This window comes from Pelobates fuscus, chromosome 1 (assembly GCF_036172605.1).
Source record: "Pelobates fuscus isolate aPelFus1 chromosome 1, aPelFus1.pri, whole genome shotgun sequence".
In the NCBI taxonomy this organism is placed as follows: domain Eukaryota; kingdom Metazoa; phylum Chordata; class Amphibia; order Anura; family Pelobatidae; genus Pelobates; species Pelobates fuscus.
The window spans coordinates 228,729,567-228,747,914 of NC_086317.1; the positions used below are offsets into that span (position 1 = coordinate 228,729,567).

At 40.2% G+C, this 18,348-nt stretch overlaps 1 protein-coding gene across 1 annotated transcript in view; it reads left to right on the plus strand.

The window, feature by feature from the left end:
* Nucleotides 1-628: 628 nt before the first annotated feature.
* LOC134592149 (uncharacterized) overlaps nt 629-18,348 on the plus strand; it is a 75,625-nt gene continuing 57,905 nt past the window's right edge. Inside the window, exon 1 of the mRNA XM_063444501.1 lies at nt 629-682. The gene's annotated coding sequence lies outside the window, so the exon portion shown is untranslated. The remainder of the gene's footprint in view (nt 683-18,348) is intronic.

Genomic DNA, 18,348 nt, shown 5'->3' on the forward strand with positions numbered 1-18,348 from the left:
ACGCACACTGAAGAGGTCGCCGCCGCCTCCCATATTTCCTGCCACTCGACCCCCTCCAACACCTCCTTCAAGTCAGCTTCCCACTGATCGGTGTATTTAATAGACCCCCATTCCGAGGTGTGCGTACTCAGGTGTGCGTACAAACAAGAGATGAGACCAGTCGGAAACTGTTCCTTGTAGCACATCCTCTCAAAGAACGTAAGAGGTGCCTGTGCCGCCTGTTTGATCCTGGCCGCTCTCCCGGAAAATTTTCATTTCTAACAAAAATCTGATTCCCAGGATTTCTTACCAAAAGCATCAGGTGGGCAGAAGAATGCAAACTGAGGTCACCAGTTAATAATATGGCAACTTTTTTTTTAAATACCGTGAATTACATAATATCATATATTTTTTTATTTTTAAAAAAAAATATATATTTTAAAACATGAAAAAAAACACATTCGATGTATTAAAAAAAAAAAAAAAAAAAGAAAAGAAAAATTACGAAAATAAACAGCCTTTATTTACAAATGATCTATGCTTACTTTAAGGTCATATAACAAAAGAGACAGGGCATCCCCAGGGGGAGGAGCTATGAGATGCTTTTGGAAACAGTGGAAAAGATCAGTCATTCTGTTGCTTATCTACCTTTGTGCACACAGTTGCAATATATTACTGCTCGCTACAGAAATCACATCTAGACGTAAGTTGCCAATTTGCATTACTGTTTCTTCCAAATGCATTTATGTAACAGTGTGTAGACAGGGTAGACTTTTGTAAATAGTAAAATGGAGAAGATTTACCTGGGAAGCTATTTAATATTGAAATGTTAAAAATATAGCAGTTTCTTGAAAAGTGAGCAAATAATGAATTGTTAATTCTGATAAAAATATATTCAGATAATGCAGGATACCTGATTCTAGGAAAGCCATGGCCAATAATGTTTTTTTTTTTTTTCTGAATGGCTAATAGACGTGTGGGACATAAAGATTTAAGAAAGAGACAACCAGTTTTATTTTCATAGGAGCCAGTGAAGGGGCACAGGTATGAAGTTTGGAGCAAATGTCTCAAGTTTCTCTAGCCTTGGCTTCTGCTAATTGTGAAGCTCTGTTGTAAAAGCACGTTTTTGATAGGAAATAGTATTTTCCAGATTTCTTTATTTTATTGTTTTATAGAGTGCCATCATTCTTGCTGATTTAAATACCTGGTGATGCACAGATGTTATACATATAGGAAAAGCTAGATCACATTGGGGAAATGCTTTATTCAGTGTTGGCTTTATTAGTATGTTTTTTGGGAATCTTTAATTTATAGGAGTCAATAAATTAGCAGGACATTGCAAACTATAGCCTAAAATATCCAAGCAGCAGTTTGGCTATGTTGCACTAAAATGTTCAATTTCCTGACTATTATTATTTCCTGATTATTACTGGCTTAGCAAATAATGGTAAATGAAAATCTAGCCTCCATACAATAAGCAAGGTTTATTGCATTAAACACCAACTTGCAAATTAAGCTAAAATAGATTTGGAATTTTTTTTTTTATTAATCATTATTATTGTTTGATAGATTCCAGAAAACTTCAGTGTTGAAGTTTTCTGGAACTTGCTAAAAAGTAATAATACGAATTATATCCAATTTTGATTTTAAGATCACACATTTTTTCTGTTCTAATTATATTTATTTGTTTTTGAATTGTAAAAAGTTGTGGTTGGAATATTGGAGTTAACATTAGTCAGGTACCTTTGAAGGAACTATTTAATTATATTAGGAGTATGGAAACACTTTGGGGTTTATTCTCTAAACTGTTGTCTGTAGCGAATTAAAATAAAATAATACATTTCAGCAAAAGGAGGTGATATTGAAAAAAATTTAATATCATCGTTACTGACACAGCGTGGGGTATTTTTGCCTAAATTTAGCAATTTGACTTCAAATTCACTACAGTTTGGAATTTAGTGAATACTACCTTTAGAATTCGTCATAAAATTACATGAAGAGCTGTTATTGAGATGCAGAAATTTTGTAGTTAACTGGATGGATTATAAATCATATTAAAAGCTAATTAATTCAAATAGAAGTTTGTGAGATAAAATAATTGTGGAATTTGTTAGGTGTTGGAGATGCATAGAAGCGTTATGATTTACTGTCTATGTATATTCAGGGTTCACGTAAATGTGAATTGGTGGGAATTGAATTTCAATGTAAAATTTTAGGTCCCAACAAGCAAAATAGAAAAAAAAATGTCCATTTTGAATATTTTGACCTAAATTTGAAAATGAGTTCCCAAAAATTTACACTTTAATGACTATCTCTGATTATTGAATAATGTACAACATTTTTGGACCATATTCATTCTTGTCAGGATAGTAAATATAGTTGGGTATTTTAAACAAAAAAATATCAAATTTGGGATGCTTTATTTGTGTTTTGTACTTTCAATGCACAGCAGGTTGCAGCCCAGTGAAATGTTTATATCAAGGATATTTATTGATTATTTAATGAAAATAACTTATTTTTTAATGGCAAAATGACTTACTTTTAAATTACAGCTTAAATTTACTTTAAAAAAATCTAAAATTTTAAAATACCAGTTTGATTAGTGATAACCAGGTGAATACAAAGAAATATATTTTGCCAACATCCTGACTTCAACCAGATAACCGGCAACTAAAATGATGTCAAAGTACATGTAGGAGCCCAAATCAGGGGCATGTGCCCGTGCCTGCACACCCTCAGCTTAACTGTGTATTTTGTATAATATCATATTATGCCTATTTAATTCTTAGGTTTACTTTTCTTAAATGTTTGCTAGTATATATGTTTGGGATTTAGAACCCAATCTGTACAAACAGTAGCTGAAAGCACAGGCCAGAACAAAGCCACCTTTAGCATGCAGGTAAAGAGAAGCTTTGATAACCAAAAACAGGCGGGGTCACACTCTATAAACCAAAATCCCCATTATAAGCCTTACTTCATCTGAAACATTTTAGTTGCACTTATACTATTAAGATTGTTGAACACATTGGGCCAGTGGTTCTTAAATCTATCAGCCTAAAATTAGGCAAATGTTCTAAATTTGACATGACTGAAATCAGGAGAGAGTGGCTGGGTCCTACTCACAATGAATATGTGATAGATGAGTTTGACAGGCAGAGACTATTGGAGTTGTATAGTATGACTTCATATATGCTTGCAACCTAAATGAGAATAACCTGTGCAACATGAAAGAGCATGCACGGATATTTGTTTGAGACTAAAGAAGACCAATTCTTTCCTGTAACTCCATTGCCACCATTTCTGGGCTATCAAAAGAAAAATCCCTGGATAGTTCCAGCCTGCTGCCACTGAACTGTAATGGACAACGCAGCACATCTCCTGCTATATTAGTCCGCAGAGAATGTGATGAGGCTGCAGCCCAAAATCCCTGCATTTTAGTGGCCCAGGGAGCAGTTGCCCATTCTTAGCCCTCTCACATATGCCTAGTCCTACGGGTACAGATGCATCATATTATTCATCAGTTCATAGGTAATGGCATGCAATCATTTGTTTTCCCCGACACTGGGAAAAGTATAGTGAACGAGTTAAGTTGAATTCATTTTGTTACATTAATTTACAGTTGAAGAATAAATTGCCATGTATATGATTTGGGTCCCTGTCAAAAAGATTTTGAACCACTGATTTAATGCATGGATACAGGCTATAAGTTTGCCAAGAAACAATACAAATGTGTCACATAAATTCCATCAGGCAACTGTATTTACAGTGTACAGGTGTTATGTCCACTCCAAGTAAAGATGCATAACCCTATTACCCCCAAACAATCTAGATTTGGTTGGACAGTCCCCATTTGGAAACTAGTTCTCTAGTTCCCTCTTCTTGTGCACCATGGAATGTTTCCCAATAATATAGAGCTAGTGCATCATTAGCCTCATTCCTGCTATAAAAAACTCATACAGTAAAATTCCATAGCACTGTGTCCATGGCACCTTTTGGCAGGGCCAGCCCCTTCCACCCAACCAGCATCACTAGTGACAGTTAATGTTTCACTAAAACACCACTAGTCCTTCTCTGTCTTGTTTTCATAAGTCCCGATCATGAGAAGTATGACACTGTTTACATTCTTATTAGAGACATACTGGATACCGCACTCACCAAATAACCCAGGTGCTCTGAACCCAGGGCTGGCCAGGCATCCCTTCCAAGATATGCAGAATAAATAAGAGTTTAGGCAATCCAGGATAACAAAAGTAGCAGCTTGATTGGGGCAAAAGCAGCAACGTTTTGAATGTTTATCAAGCTCAATGTTTACTTTCTTATGGCATTTCAGGATCCTGATTGGTCCGCTGAATTGGATATATAACCATTAACCATCCCGCGGTACCTGGGTGCCTCCGTCTCTGCTTCCAGAAGCTCCCTGTACTGAGCTGTACAGGGCTTAGATCATTGGCTAAGAGCTCTCAGTTTATGCTCCCATTCAATAAGCTGGCACTGCACAGATTTATATATATTTTTTTAACTTGTGAAAAGTAGACAGCAATCTATGAACAATATCCCTAGTTTGCCATAATTGTATGTGTTGGCTATGCACCCTATATTTGATTTAATAGCGATTTAAATCACGCAGGGCACCCTATTGTGTAAGAGAATATGGGTTGGGGCTTTCCACCCAGCTATTGCTGTGCAGTAAATGTTGTATATTCTTTTGTTTTTGTTTCTTTTTTGTTTTATTTCATCTGAAAAATGTATGCTAACTGAAATTCCAGAATCTGAATTAAAGGAAACCTGTTATGGTCACCACTGTGTTTGCTCTTTTTAAACAGCATCACATTTCATCTATACAATGGGCTAGCAGTTTTGACAGCAAATGTATAATTTGGGGGGGAAAAAAGACTTAAAAATAGTATTTCTCTCACCTGTCAATCAATACCTCAGCATTAACTCCATGACAAAGAATTAATTGAAAAAAGCAGAGCATATCAGCCACAGTGCATGACACTGCTAACCAGAGGCATAACTAGAAACCACAGGGCCCCGGTGCGAAAATTGCCCTGGGTCCCCTCCATATGTCTACCCCCCACCCCATAGGTACCCGACCCCCCAAACGTCCCCGCCCACCCCACACATGCAGACGCACACATAAACACACACACTGTCATGTAGACATACACATGTAGACACACGCATACATACATGCACATATATACAAACACACATACATACAGACGCACATACACACACTTACAAACACACACAGGCCCATACATACAGACACACACACACACACACATACATACAGACAAACATGCATAGACACAGACATGTAGACACACACATACATACATACACATACATATAAACACACAAACATACACACAGACACACATACATACAGAGACACATACACAGAGACACATACACACAGACACACATACATACCTACATACAGACACACACATATACAGAGACATACATACCAGTGGCGTACTAATGGGTGGGCAGAGGGCGGGGGGCCCACCCCAGTTGCCACTCACTAAGGGGGTTCCATGACTGCCAGTGTCATGAGTCACCTCCCCCCCATCCATTCCTATAATACGGGCCACGGCTGGCCCACATTATACAGCTGTATTATGGAGGAGCAGGGGGAGGAGTTTGGTGGCGCATGGACAAGCGCAACCTGGTGCCAACATCACGCCACTGCCACTTGTCCGCCTCAATGGATTCCAGGTGCGGAAGGATCCAACCTGATAAGAGGTTGGCACCGCGGCGGCAGTAGTGTTCAGAGCTTGAGCAGAGCATTCTCCACAATTCTTCATCAATTGTGAGTAGAGAATGCAAGGGGTGTATGAACGTTATGTGAAGGGGGTACAGGGTTTTTATGTGTAGGGGGGTATTAATTTGATGTATAGGGGGGTGCAGGGCTGTTATGTGAAAGGGGGATGTGTAAAGGGGGTGCCAGGTTTTTATGTGAAGGGGTGGTACAGGGTTTTTATATAAAGGGAGGCTATGAATTTTATGTGTGGGGAGGATGCAGGATTTTTATGTGAAAGAGGGGTATTAATTTGATGTATAGGGGGATGCAGGGTTTTTATGTGAAAAGGGGGATGTGTAAGGGGGGTGCAGGGTTTTTATGTGAAGGTGGTGTATAAACTTTATGTAAAGGGGGTGCTGGGTTTTTATATGAAGGGGGTATGAATTTGATGTGTAGGGGGTGCAGGGTTTGTATGTGTAGGGGGTGTATGAACTTTATGTAAAGGGGGTGCATGATTTTTATATGAAGGGAGTATGAGTTTTTTTTCCAAGTTGATATACAGTTTAACCCCTTAAGGACCAAACTTCTGGAATAAAAGGGAATCATGACATATCACACATGTCATGTGTCCTTAAGGTTTTTTAAAAAAATAATAATCTTGTGGGTGTTTTCTACATTTTATAGCAATGGGGAGGTTGGGGGGGGGGGGGGGAGGGGGAGAGTGCCAAGCACAGGGCCCACCCATGGTGCCAGATGCTCTCAATGGCGGATCCAGAACCTGATCTCGGGAGGGGCACTTGTAGATTATTTAAAGAAATAATCTAGGCACAATAACCACTACAGCTCAGTGTAGTAGTTATGGCGCCAGTAGTGCCAGGATCCCATCCCAGAGTAAGTAGTCAAACCGTTTAAGAACAGTTTGACAACTTACCTGGGGTCTGCTGGGATATTGTGCATAGGAGCAGTGGTATGTGTTAGGGGTGAAGTGTGTGTGAAAGGTGCAGTGTGTGTGTGAGTGGTGAAGTGCGAGTGCGTGAGGGCGGCAGTGTATGTCAGGGTTGCAGTGTGTGTGTTAGGGGGCAGTGTATGTGTGGGGCAGTGTGTGTGTGTGTGAGGGTGGCAGTGTGTGTGAGAGTTGCAGTGTGTGTGTGGGGCGGTGTGTGTATGGGGGCAGTGTTTGTGGGGCAGTGTGTGTAGTGTGTGTATGGGGAAGTGTTTGTGGGGCAGTGTGTGCAGTGTGTGTATGGGGGGCAGTGTTGTGGGGCAGTGTGTGTAGTGTGTGTATGGGGGCAGTGTTGTGGGGCAGTGTGTGTAGTGTGTGTATGGGGGCAGTGTTTGTGGGGCAGTGTGTGCAGTGTGTGTATGGGGGGCAATGTTGTGGGGCAGTGTGTGTAGTGTGTGTATGGGGGCAGTGTTGTGGGGCAGTGTGTGTAGTGTGTGTATGGGGCAGTGTTGTGGGGCAGTGTGTGTAGTGTGTGTATGGGGGCAGTGTTGTGGGGCAGTGTGTGTAGTGTGTGTATGGGGGCAGTGTTTGTGGGGCAGTGTGTGTAGTGTGTGTATGGGGGCAGTGTTTGTGGGGCAGTGTGTGTAATGTGTGTATGGGGCAGTGTTGTGGGGCAGTGTGTGTAGTGTGTGTATGGGGGCAGTGTTTGTGGGGCAGTGTGTGTAGTGTGTGTATGGGGGCAGTGTTTGTGGGGCAGTGTGTGTAATGTGTGTATGGGGCAGTGTTGTGGGGCAGTGTGTGTAGTGTGTGTATGGGGGCAGTGTTTGTGGGGCAGTGTGTGTATGGGGGCAGTGTATGGGGGTAGTGTGTGTATGGGGGGTAAGGAGGGTAGGGAGGCTTTTTTTAAAAATGTAATTAAAATTAATATATTTATGTCCCCCCTCCCTTCTTACCTTTATTGATGGGGAGGGGGACATATTTCGTTCCCTGGTGGTCCAGTGGGATTCCCTGGTGGTCCGGTGGTGGCTACAGGGCTAGAGTTCACTCTCGCGAGATTTGGAGCGTTGCCGTGGTTCCAAAGCTTGCGAGAGGAGGACCCGTAGGAGCTGCAGGTAAGAGCTCCCGGGTCCTCTCTCACTCCCTCCCCTGCCGGCTGTCAGCAATGTGCCTGCGGACCGGGGAGGGAGATCAGAGATCAGAGATCTCCCTCCCCGGTCCGCAGGCACATTGCAGGGCTGGCACTTGGGCAATGCCAGCCCTGCATTAGCCGGCAGGGGAGAATCTCGGGGGGGGGGGGGCAATTGCCCCATTGCCCCCCCCCCCGGATCCGCCACTGGATGCTCTAGGTATGCACCTGATACATATAGACACACATACACACATGCAAAAAATTTAAGTCACCCTCCTGTTTCCTACCTTTTAGATGCAGGAGGGTGACTTCCCTGGGCTGCAGTGGTGGCTCAGCCTGATGGGAGTCAGAGTTCTCACTCTGACTCCCTCCTCTCTTCATCCAGCGTGGTTCCCGGTGGTTGCTGGGAGGAAGTGACAGGGACAGTAACTTCCTCCCTGCGCTTTGACCTCAAAACAGAGGGCCCAGTCGCACTGACCGGGCCCCCTGTATATTCATTGCCATCGGGTGGCCCTAACAGCATGGGCCCCTTAACGTGTGGCCCCGGCGGATCTAACACATGTCGGCGGGCACCCGGTTGACGGGGTCCGCAGGTCGGCCAGGCCCCCTGGAGTGACGGGCCTGGTCGCAGCTGCGACCCCTGCGACCGCGGTATTTCCGCCACTACTGCTAACACTGGCCAGGGAGTATAGTAACAGACTGAGTGACGCATGTTGGCAATGAAGCCAGTGTGTTGGAGTCATGGAAGTGTCCCTAAACAGGGCAAATCAAAAACGATTGTGGGTGGAGCTAGGACAGGCCAGAAGTGGGATAATGAAGTGCAGTAGAGGATGGTAAGGCAAGTCTGTGAAATATTCCCTTTAAAATGCAGTTCGGTAAGTTTAGTGCTTTTGATTAAAGCCTGCATTCTTATATTTTCAATCAAGTGATTTTCAGCGTTATTAATGTGGCATTGTCTTTTTTGCATAATGGACACTAATGACTGAATGTGGCTCAGTTGCTTTTAAATAGGACTGGGGTAAGATCATTTTGTATCGTATTATAGTATTTCCTGTAAATGTGAAGCAGTTCTAAGAAGCATTTGGTCCTCTGTGACTAAACCCCAGGAGCATGTACTATATATGTACCATTAACATTACGCATGGAGTGCGAATATGTTTACATTGTTAGCTTCCCCTAAGGATAGGTGCTTAAACAATGCTTGAAAGAACATGTTAATTATCTAGTCTAATGGATGACCCGCTGCATCCTTGTAAAATTTCAAACACAGGGCTGCATTTAACTCATTCCAATATGCTGTAAACACAGTCAACATTAGTATATTTCTCTACAATTATATTATTAAAAATAAACACAGTCATTCAATATATAATTTGTCTGAAAATGTTTTTCATTTTCAAACCTTTTGAACTTCTCTATAGTTTTTTGATCTATTTAATTGTGCAGAAAAACATCCAGCACATGAACACATGTATGGTGAAGATATAACTTTCTATATGGATTCTAAAACTACAGAGTTTTTATTAAATAAATAAATCATAGAGACATAAACTAAGAGACAACATTTTACATGATATGTACATAACTATGAGTTTTCTGTAATTTATTCCTCCTTTATAGAAGTACGATGGGGAAACAAATTGAAAATATCAGACAATATCCCAGATTTTACAATGTTTCAGACAGGGTCTGACATTTTTGCATTGCTGAAAAAAAATATAGTTTTGTTCACATGTACAGTTTGACATAAATAGATAAATACAGCTGGTTAAATACTTTAATTATGTGTATTAGTAACGAAGCTGATGGCATTTGCCTTGGCCAATGTCTCTAGAAAACAAGAAAGTAAGCCAGCAGATCTGGACCTCCTTGACAATCGGCTGCACCAGTCGGAGGAGTGGCAATTAAGGAGAAAGTTTTTAGGTACAGCCAGGCCACAGCTTGCTTGTTTTGGTTCTTGCCTATACCTTCTGGAGCCATAGACTTGTGCATTTCTTCTCCTATGCCATCTTCAAGTATTGTCCCCTTGTCAAGACATGTGCTAACATGTAAAAAAAATATGGCCAAGTGATTAAAGGGACACTCCACTGCCCAAATACAAAATACATAAAAATCCATGTTGTGTAGATATACCCCAAATGAAAACTTGCATACATTTTATTGTGCATTTTTTCATTGGAGTTATATCTAAAAACAGCTTGCAAAACCTGCAGTTCTCTTGTCTGCTTCCTTTGCAAGCACTCCCCCTCTAACCCCGCCAAGACTTTCTCTGGCTGTCTAATCACAGACTTCCCAAAGCAGCTAACTGAGAAGTCTTTGCAAGGCAGGTGCTCTGTGCAATTGCTGCCTCTTGAGTTTAGTTCCACAGAGCTAAACAAACCAGGACGTGCAACTGGACAAGTTGTCTGTATGAAAGCCGGGGAGGTGTAACATTATAATTCATTAAAGTGCCAATTTCTATTGAAATATGCACTTAAGGCAAAATGAAAAATTGGACATAATTTTCACACATATAGCTTTTCAGCAAGCTGTGTTTTAGGGTTCCCTTTAAGATCTCAGGTAACAGACCTTGAGAGACTTCTGTTGTAGTCTGAGGTGCATGGCTGCTTTCCACACATAAAAATACAGAATGCAGGGTTGTTCTGATCCTTAGTGAGTTTAATACAATTAAAAGTGTAATATTGAACCTATTGGTTTAGAAGCATGCTGCACAATATATAATTTATATTTTATTTTAATTTTATTTTTCTCCCTTCCTGATTGTGATAAACAAATATGTTTATGTTTCATAAAGAATTACATTACTATAGGTATTATCTTCAATTAAGTACACTAAGACTTTCTTGTCACTGTGCAACACCTATTTTGTTTGTTTCATAAATAAGGCATGGTGACCTCTTAAAAAAAAAAAAAACAAAAAAAAAACACAAACAAAGAAATGAACAGAACAATGCAAAGGAACGGGCAACTAGTAACAGATCAATTAAATAAAAAATGGGAAAATACAAGGAGAGACCCATACAAGCCGATCTAGTAGTAAAGGCACACCTATTCATTTCCAGTTGAACCAATAGCTGCTACACATAATCATTTTACAAAATGCAACAGATGTGTAACCATTCTCCAACCCTATACTACAAGTAAAGTGTGGTGACATTCGGTCATCAAACTAATATGGTGCCCAGAGGTCATGTGACAGAGGTCATGAGCTAAGCAGGGCCAGACTAGGAATGAAAAAGCGCTGGAAATATATTTTATACCAGCCCCATAATGCATTGCGCCAGCATACTGTGCAGATATGAAAGCTTAAAAAAAACAAAAAACTGAAAACTGAAAACTATCACTCAAACGTGAAAGAAAGCACTCATGGGGCTTCAAACTAAACAAAAGAGTGGATTTGTTGTAAGCAGACGTGCATTTGCATGTAATCAATGTTTCAGTACAACTACCTTGACATATTAAGGAACGTTTTGTAATTGGACTGAAATTGTGAAAGCTGCACAGCAGTAAAAAAAAGATGTTATCTTGCCTATTTTGAAGTATCAAGAGTGTGCTCTTGGCTGACAACTGCATGATCTCAGTCAATGCCAATTTAATTCCCAAAGGAAAGCATTGGGAGGCTGTTGTGCAATGTGTGGCAAAATGCTGCATTTCACCGCACCAATCAGCATCTCCCCATAGAGATGCATTGCATCAATACATCTCTATGGGGAGCATTCAACGCCTCCATGCATAGCGTGGAGATGCTCAACCTAGGTGCAGCACTAGACTAGGAAGCTGCTCTAGTGACCGTCTGAGTGACTGTCACTAGAGATGTTCCTAGGCAGCAATGTAAGCACTGCCATTTCTCTGAAAAGGTAGCATTTACAGTGCTCGGCATACAGTGACAGGCTAAAGACACCAGAACCACTACATTAAACTGTAGAAGTTTTGGTGACTATAGTGTCCCTTTAATACGAAGTCTTTCTCTCTCTAAATTACAGAGAGAGCAGGAGACACAAGTGAAGATGCATTTTGTTTGTGTCTTTCTCCATCAAGCCCCTTTCAGATGTCTCTTAGCCCCAGCCCCTTTGTCTCTTTCTCTCCTTCCCAAGCCCTTCTCTTAGTCTCTTTCCCAAGCCACAGCACTTCTGTGTTTCTCTTTCCTCACAGCTCCACTGTGTTTCTCGTTCTCCCCTTCCCCAGCCCTTCTGTGAGTCTCTTTCTCTGACCCCAGCACCTCTGTGTGTCTCTTTCCCCACAGCTTCTCTGTGTGTCTGATTCTCCCCTTCCCCAGCCCTTCTGTGTGTATCATGTTCCCCTTTCCCAGCCCCTCTGTCTCTTTCTCCCCAGACCCCTCCGTGTATTTTTTTCTCCCCGGTCTCTCTGTGTGTCTTTTTACTCCCCTGCCCCTCCTTGTGTCTCATACCACCCCCTCCAGCCTTACATGTGCATCACTACCCCTGCCACCACTCCATTGCATCGCCAGTGATGCAATTTACATCACTGGCAACGCCCATAATGACAACCACCTATCTGCCCCTACTTACAAAGAACCACGCAGAGAGTCCTAATACAAAACGCCAAGAAACAAGCTTGGAATGACAGGACAAGATCCGCAAATAGGGACTATATGCAGGCATGACACCACTGTCTCCTAGACCTTACATACAATGAAGGAGAAGATTTGAGGAAACATTAACAGACTTTTTAACATATATAAAATATATATATATTGTTGCATTGCTGTGTAATATCCAATCATATACCTCCTTAGTATCCCTATTTAGGAAGGGCAGTCCCTATGTCTGGCCCAAATCTCTCTCTCATACTTTTCAACGAGCTCCATATTGTTTGTGTGTATCAGTGTATACTTTAGCCAGGACTTAACATATTAACATTCCTTTCCTGCTAGGGGAGATATCCTGGTAAGGACATAAGGAAAACGTCCAAGGTTAGGTGAGGTCATATTTTTATCCTTAAAGCACTGCTTGTACAATGGCTACATCTTACATTGGTTGAAGTGTTTTGAATTATTATTTTTTTTAAATTCTTTATTTTTGTCGTGCATGTATCTCCAACATTTACTCAAAGCTACACCAGCTTCTGAGAGCAATTTGCAATATTCAACAGAATAACAGGTGGAAGTGTTTTGAATTATTATACAGTCGTAAAATAATTCTTGTTTAGCCTATTTCTAATTAAGGAAGTTCCTTTACCCTAAGGTCACAGTATCCTTTGGCTTTTCTAACATCTCTGTATTGTATGGTCAGCCGTATCCTCTAGAACTTTAGGATGCAGCACTTGTTTGATCACGTACATAAAGGGTTCACACAGTTACACATCAAAGTTATTTTGTTTAAAAAAAATATCAGATATACACCCAACCACACTATACTTCATTGAGGATGACTTTTGTGAATTCATTTCCTTTTACAAAAAATCCACAAACTGAAAAATTGCTTTTATTGTCTTCTTTTCAGCATTTATGAAATCTACACAAGTGTGTGCTACTGCAAATGTACAGACCATCTATTGTCACTAAAGAGAATGCAATATATATATATATATATATATATATACTAACAAATAGATGAGGAACTGCACTCAGTCATGTAAGCAAAATAAAAAGGGGGTGCAACCAGATCTGGGGCTAGAACAAACCCCAAATAGTTGAATCAAATTGAGAAGCAAAAGGTCCAGGCACTTTGAAGCTCTATAAGACACATTTATTCGGAACAAAGTGAATCCAGCAACGTTTCGACCCTACAGTTTTACAAAAACCCCCTGTAGGGTTGAAATGTTGCTGGATTTACTTGGTTCCAAATGAATGTGTCGTATTGAGCTTTGGACTGCCTGGACCCCTTTCTTCTCAACTAAAAAGAATGCAGACACAAATGTTTACATGAAAGGACACTAAAGGAACCAAGAAAACTTCATTCCATTGAAGAGGTCTAGATGCTGTGCTCATCTAGTTTTAACCCTGCGATGTTAAGCATTGCCTCTTACTAGATACATAAGTGCTTACACTGTTAAATAAGCCTCTAATTGCTGTCTAACTGACAGCCGTTAGAAGTGCTTCTGCTGTTAAAACTAAGTCAATCTCGGTTCTTACAACGCCCAATAGGAGCACTGCGCTGCCGCTGGATTGGACTGTTATAAGGGTCGGAGTTACGTCACGAGGAGGCTGAACGAGTGGGTGCAGGTACTGAATCGTGGTGCTGGAAAAAAAGAAAAGTAAACATTTTTTGCAATTTTTGTTTTTGTTTAGATGTAGGAGGGACGCAGATTCTTAATAAAGAGGTAAACACTAAAACATTAGGAATATAGGTTTTTATTCCTAACCCTATAGTGTTTCTTGAATTATTCTTGTTTTTTGTATAATCGTTCGACAGGGTCCTTGTGAAAGATCAGTTTATAACTTCATATCCAGTTCAACTTCCCAATCTATATTCACTCGTTCGGAATGTGATTGCAGCCATTCTGTTTCTTTTTGTCATCTTGTCGCTGGAGTAACACTTTTTATATTTAGTTTACAATGGGCAGTTGCTAATTTTATTAACCCCCAACAGGTAAGATGTTATTACATTTATTAGAATATCCACTGTAACTTTCCAGTGACATTTGCTGCTCACCACTAATTGTAATTGTTTTTGTGCCACATTACGTAACCATTGCTATGCCATGTTTTTTTTATTTTTTATTTGCCTAATGGCTGCTAGCACTACCAGAAGGCATATAGTTTGGATTCTAATAGATTCATTTGGTAAAAGGAAACCCCAAAAATGACATATACGTTTTGTGGGGGGCGGGGCTGGCCCGTTGAGCTGTGTGGCAGCCATCTCCATTTCCTCTGGCACATAAATCAGCTAATTGCCTGCCTGCTGACCAAGCTCACATCCAGAGATGCTACACACAGAGAAGAAATGGTGGCAGCAAACCGCAAGGCTGCGTTGCTGGTTGCTTGGGGGCATGGGCTCGGCCTTGCTCCTCCCCCTCTGGCTGGTGGGGGTTAAAATGGCCCATGAGTCAGAGCTTTGGCCACAACATAAGACCACTGAGGATAAACGCTCTGCCTCATTTGAAGTCCCTTTCTCAGCTTGGGGGGAGACAGATGAGGGCTCAGCCCCATGGAGGGCCCAATGCTATCAAGCTGCGGACAGCCCTTACTCACCTGTTACTTTGCTATGTGTTGCTACACTGAAATGGGGAAAAAGAAAAGAGGAGAGAAAGGAAGAGAACATTTCCTGTATTTTTTTTTCATCTTGTGTTGTTTTGTTTGTTTGTTATTTGTATTTCCATGGTGCCACAAAGTACGCATAGCTTAAAGACCACACACTACTTAAACATTGCTCTGTAGTCTGAATCTCTCTGACCTCCACAATACACCCAAGTCTGGAACACACAGTATGTTGGTGAAGTTCCTTAGTGATTTGAACCTTAAAATTGGTTGCTAGACCCATATGAAATCACTAAGGACATGCTGGTAGAATGCCTGACTATACTACATTCTCAACAATGTCTCATTCGCACACACACGAGACACTTTAGGTTCCAATTGATAGATCCTGTGAGGTAGAGTGGAACCATTAAACCTCACTTTTTTTTTTAAAGTTATTTTGAAGTGGTGTTGTCTTTCTCATTGAAGGGACTCAATCTCAAGCTATCGATCATCAAGGTTTACTATATTAGTGTGACACAGCTTACTCAAGGTGGCAAAACCATGCGGCATATAACAAAGCCACATAGTTACATAATTACATAGTTACATAGCTGAAAAGAGACTTGTGTCCATCAAGTTCAGCCTTCCTCACATATGTTTTTGCTGTTGATCCAAAAGAAGGCAAAAAACCCAGTCTGAAGCGCTTCCAATTTTGCAACAAACTAGGAAAAAATTCCTTCTTGACCCCAAAATAGCAGTCATATGTCTCCTTGGATCAAGCAGCTATTACCCCACTAATTAGAAATTATATCCCTTTATGTTATGTTTTTGCAAGTATTTATCCAATTGCCGTTTAAACATCTGTATAGACTCTGACAAAACCACCTCTTCAGGCAGAGAATTCCATATCCTTATTGCTCCCTCTGTAAAAAAAGCTTTTCTTTGCCTTAGATGAAATCTCCTTTCTTTAAGCCTAAATGTGTGACCACATGCCCTCATTCATTTCCATAATATAGTGTTATTGGTGTGTTCTTTAGATATCAACAGGCAGTATCTTATATTGTGCGATCTACTATGTTGTTTAAAAAATATTACTGATTATTAAGCTTTAGTCCTCAATGCAAAACATGGTATATGTTTTCGCCTACTAAGGCTCTATTTTACCAAGCTGTAAAAAGTTACAGCATATACTCAATTCTGAAAACAAATGGGGAAGGGTTGCACAGCCCTTCCCCATTTGTTTTCTTTTCTGTTATTTTGAAGGGTTCAGAGGGATCCCCTTCTAGGGTTGCTGCCTTATTTTACCTTTTTTATTTAGCGCTGACCCTTTTTTGTTTTTTATCTATATACTCAATTCTATTGTATGTTTCAGAATATCACCTTTCAAGGCTTTGTTTTTCTTTTCTTTTTTTCATTCAATATAATAATTGTTGGATTTAAACAAAACCCAGATTTCTAGTGCTGAACTACACTTCCATAATTTGATCCTTTATGCATGCTACGTGACCTTGCCAAAAAATGTATATGTTCCAAACTATAGAATGTTAGAGCCCCTTCGAGGCTGTACTTTTCAGATGTTTTATAATGCTCACATCTAATTACGCATCCAATGGAAGCTCAAACATGTTATATTTTTTTCACCTACTAAAGCTCTATTTCATCATGCTGCAAAATGTACAAAAAAATTCACATAAGTGCAAACAGAAGGTGAAAATGGGGCAAGTACGATTGATGTAAAATGTTATTCTATTGTATGTTTCAGAATATCGCTTCCAACGGGTTTGTTTTTTAAAAATTATTTTGCTTTGACTGATGAAACAATGAAAAAAATATATATATGTATATATGTTTTGTTTGCTATTAGGAATAATAATAATAATAATAATAATAATAATAACAAAGTATTTAACCAGGAAAGGTACATTTAGATTACTCTGTTTTTTTAAGTACGTCCTGGGGATGTTACCTTAGCCCACCATCCAGGGGTTGTTACTATTACCCAATTTAATGGTACTCATTTTATCTATTTTATCGGAAGGATGAATAAGAGTAACATGTATGTCTCTAATCTGATAGAAGCAGATCGAACTAAGTATTCAATAACTATCTGCTTGACAAAGGTTTATGGAATAAAATGAAACCCCAAAGGCCAGAACCAGACTCTCCTGATTGGAGGGTCTTGGAGCAACCTTATATGATCTTTGCTTCTTTTCACCCCTGACAGAGAGCTAAAATGGAGGTGCCCAGTTGCAGGATAAGCAGGTGCTGATTTTTACATTGCATTTTTTTTTTCATACCTCACAAATACGTATTTGTTAAATATAGAAGATAAGTAAACATCATATATAAAATCTTTGGATGTGGCAGTTCCCTTTAATCAGACACACATTGGATGTCACCCAGAGAGGAGAGATTATCTGGGGAAGAGGATGTCTATATCTTTAAGTGTCGATACCCCTACACACATGCAGCAGTTAAATGATGAAATTATTGTTTATAAATAATGCCCTGGCATATGCTAGTATTTCCAGCTGAGGACACCTATTATGTTAGTGCAGTGTATGCCTAAGTTGTAGAGACTCATGATAGTGTTGTAGCCATGGAGGCTGTAAATCAACACATAATGTTGCTGGAGGTGAGGAAAAGATGTTGGTGTTGCTGAGTAAACGGTGCAGATGCACCAGCTGAGCTAGAACACATTATCGCAATAGGCTGTATTAGGGTAGCGTATAGTCATTACTGACTATTCATCCTGAAGCAGCCAAATGGCTGGTGATCAAAGTGCATAAACTGGTCAGCATGGTGTCTGTCCCCCAAAAAGGCTAAGGTAGAATGACTCAGATGTTTGTGTTGGGTTGAGAGTGTGATGCAGTCTCTTCTACCTTAAAAGAAAATCATTATGGGCAAATATATTGTCCACTACTGAATAGGCAAACAAAATGGCATCCCTCGTTGGATCATCTGTTGTGGTTGCATCCTGGACATGCCTTGTGGTAGCATTGAAAACTTGCAGTTTCACAAATGTGGCAATAGATAAAGCCTAAATAGAGTTATTTTCTGTACCGGTTTATGAGCAAGTGTCTTTAAGCATGAAACATGTACCCAGCGTTGTAGGGTATTCTGATCTATGGTTCTCCCAGTTTGTCCCTCTAACCTCTGTTCATGATGGAACTAAGCCAGAACACTAATTCAGCAGCTAGAGGCCCTCATATAATGTTCAGTGTTTTGGATCCAATACTTATTTGTTTACCTATGTCATTACTTACACATCAACATTATACTAAGTTCATCATGTTTATAAGCCATGTATGTGTGCCAAGAGATATGTATCAGGATTCTGCAACTGTTTATAGTAACATAATGAAATAACTGTACTTTAGAGTATTTTAGAGTATTTCTGACAG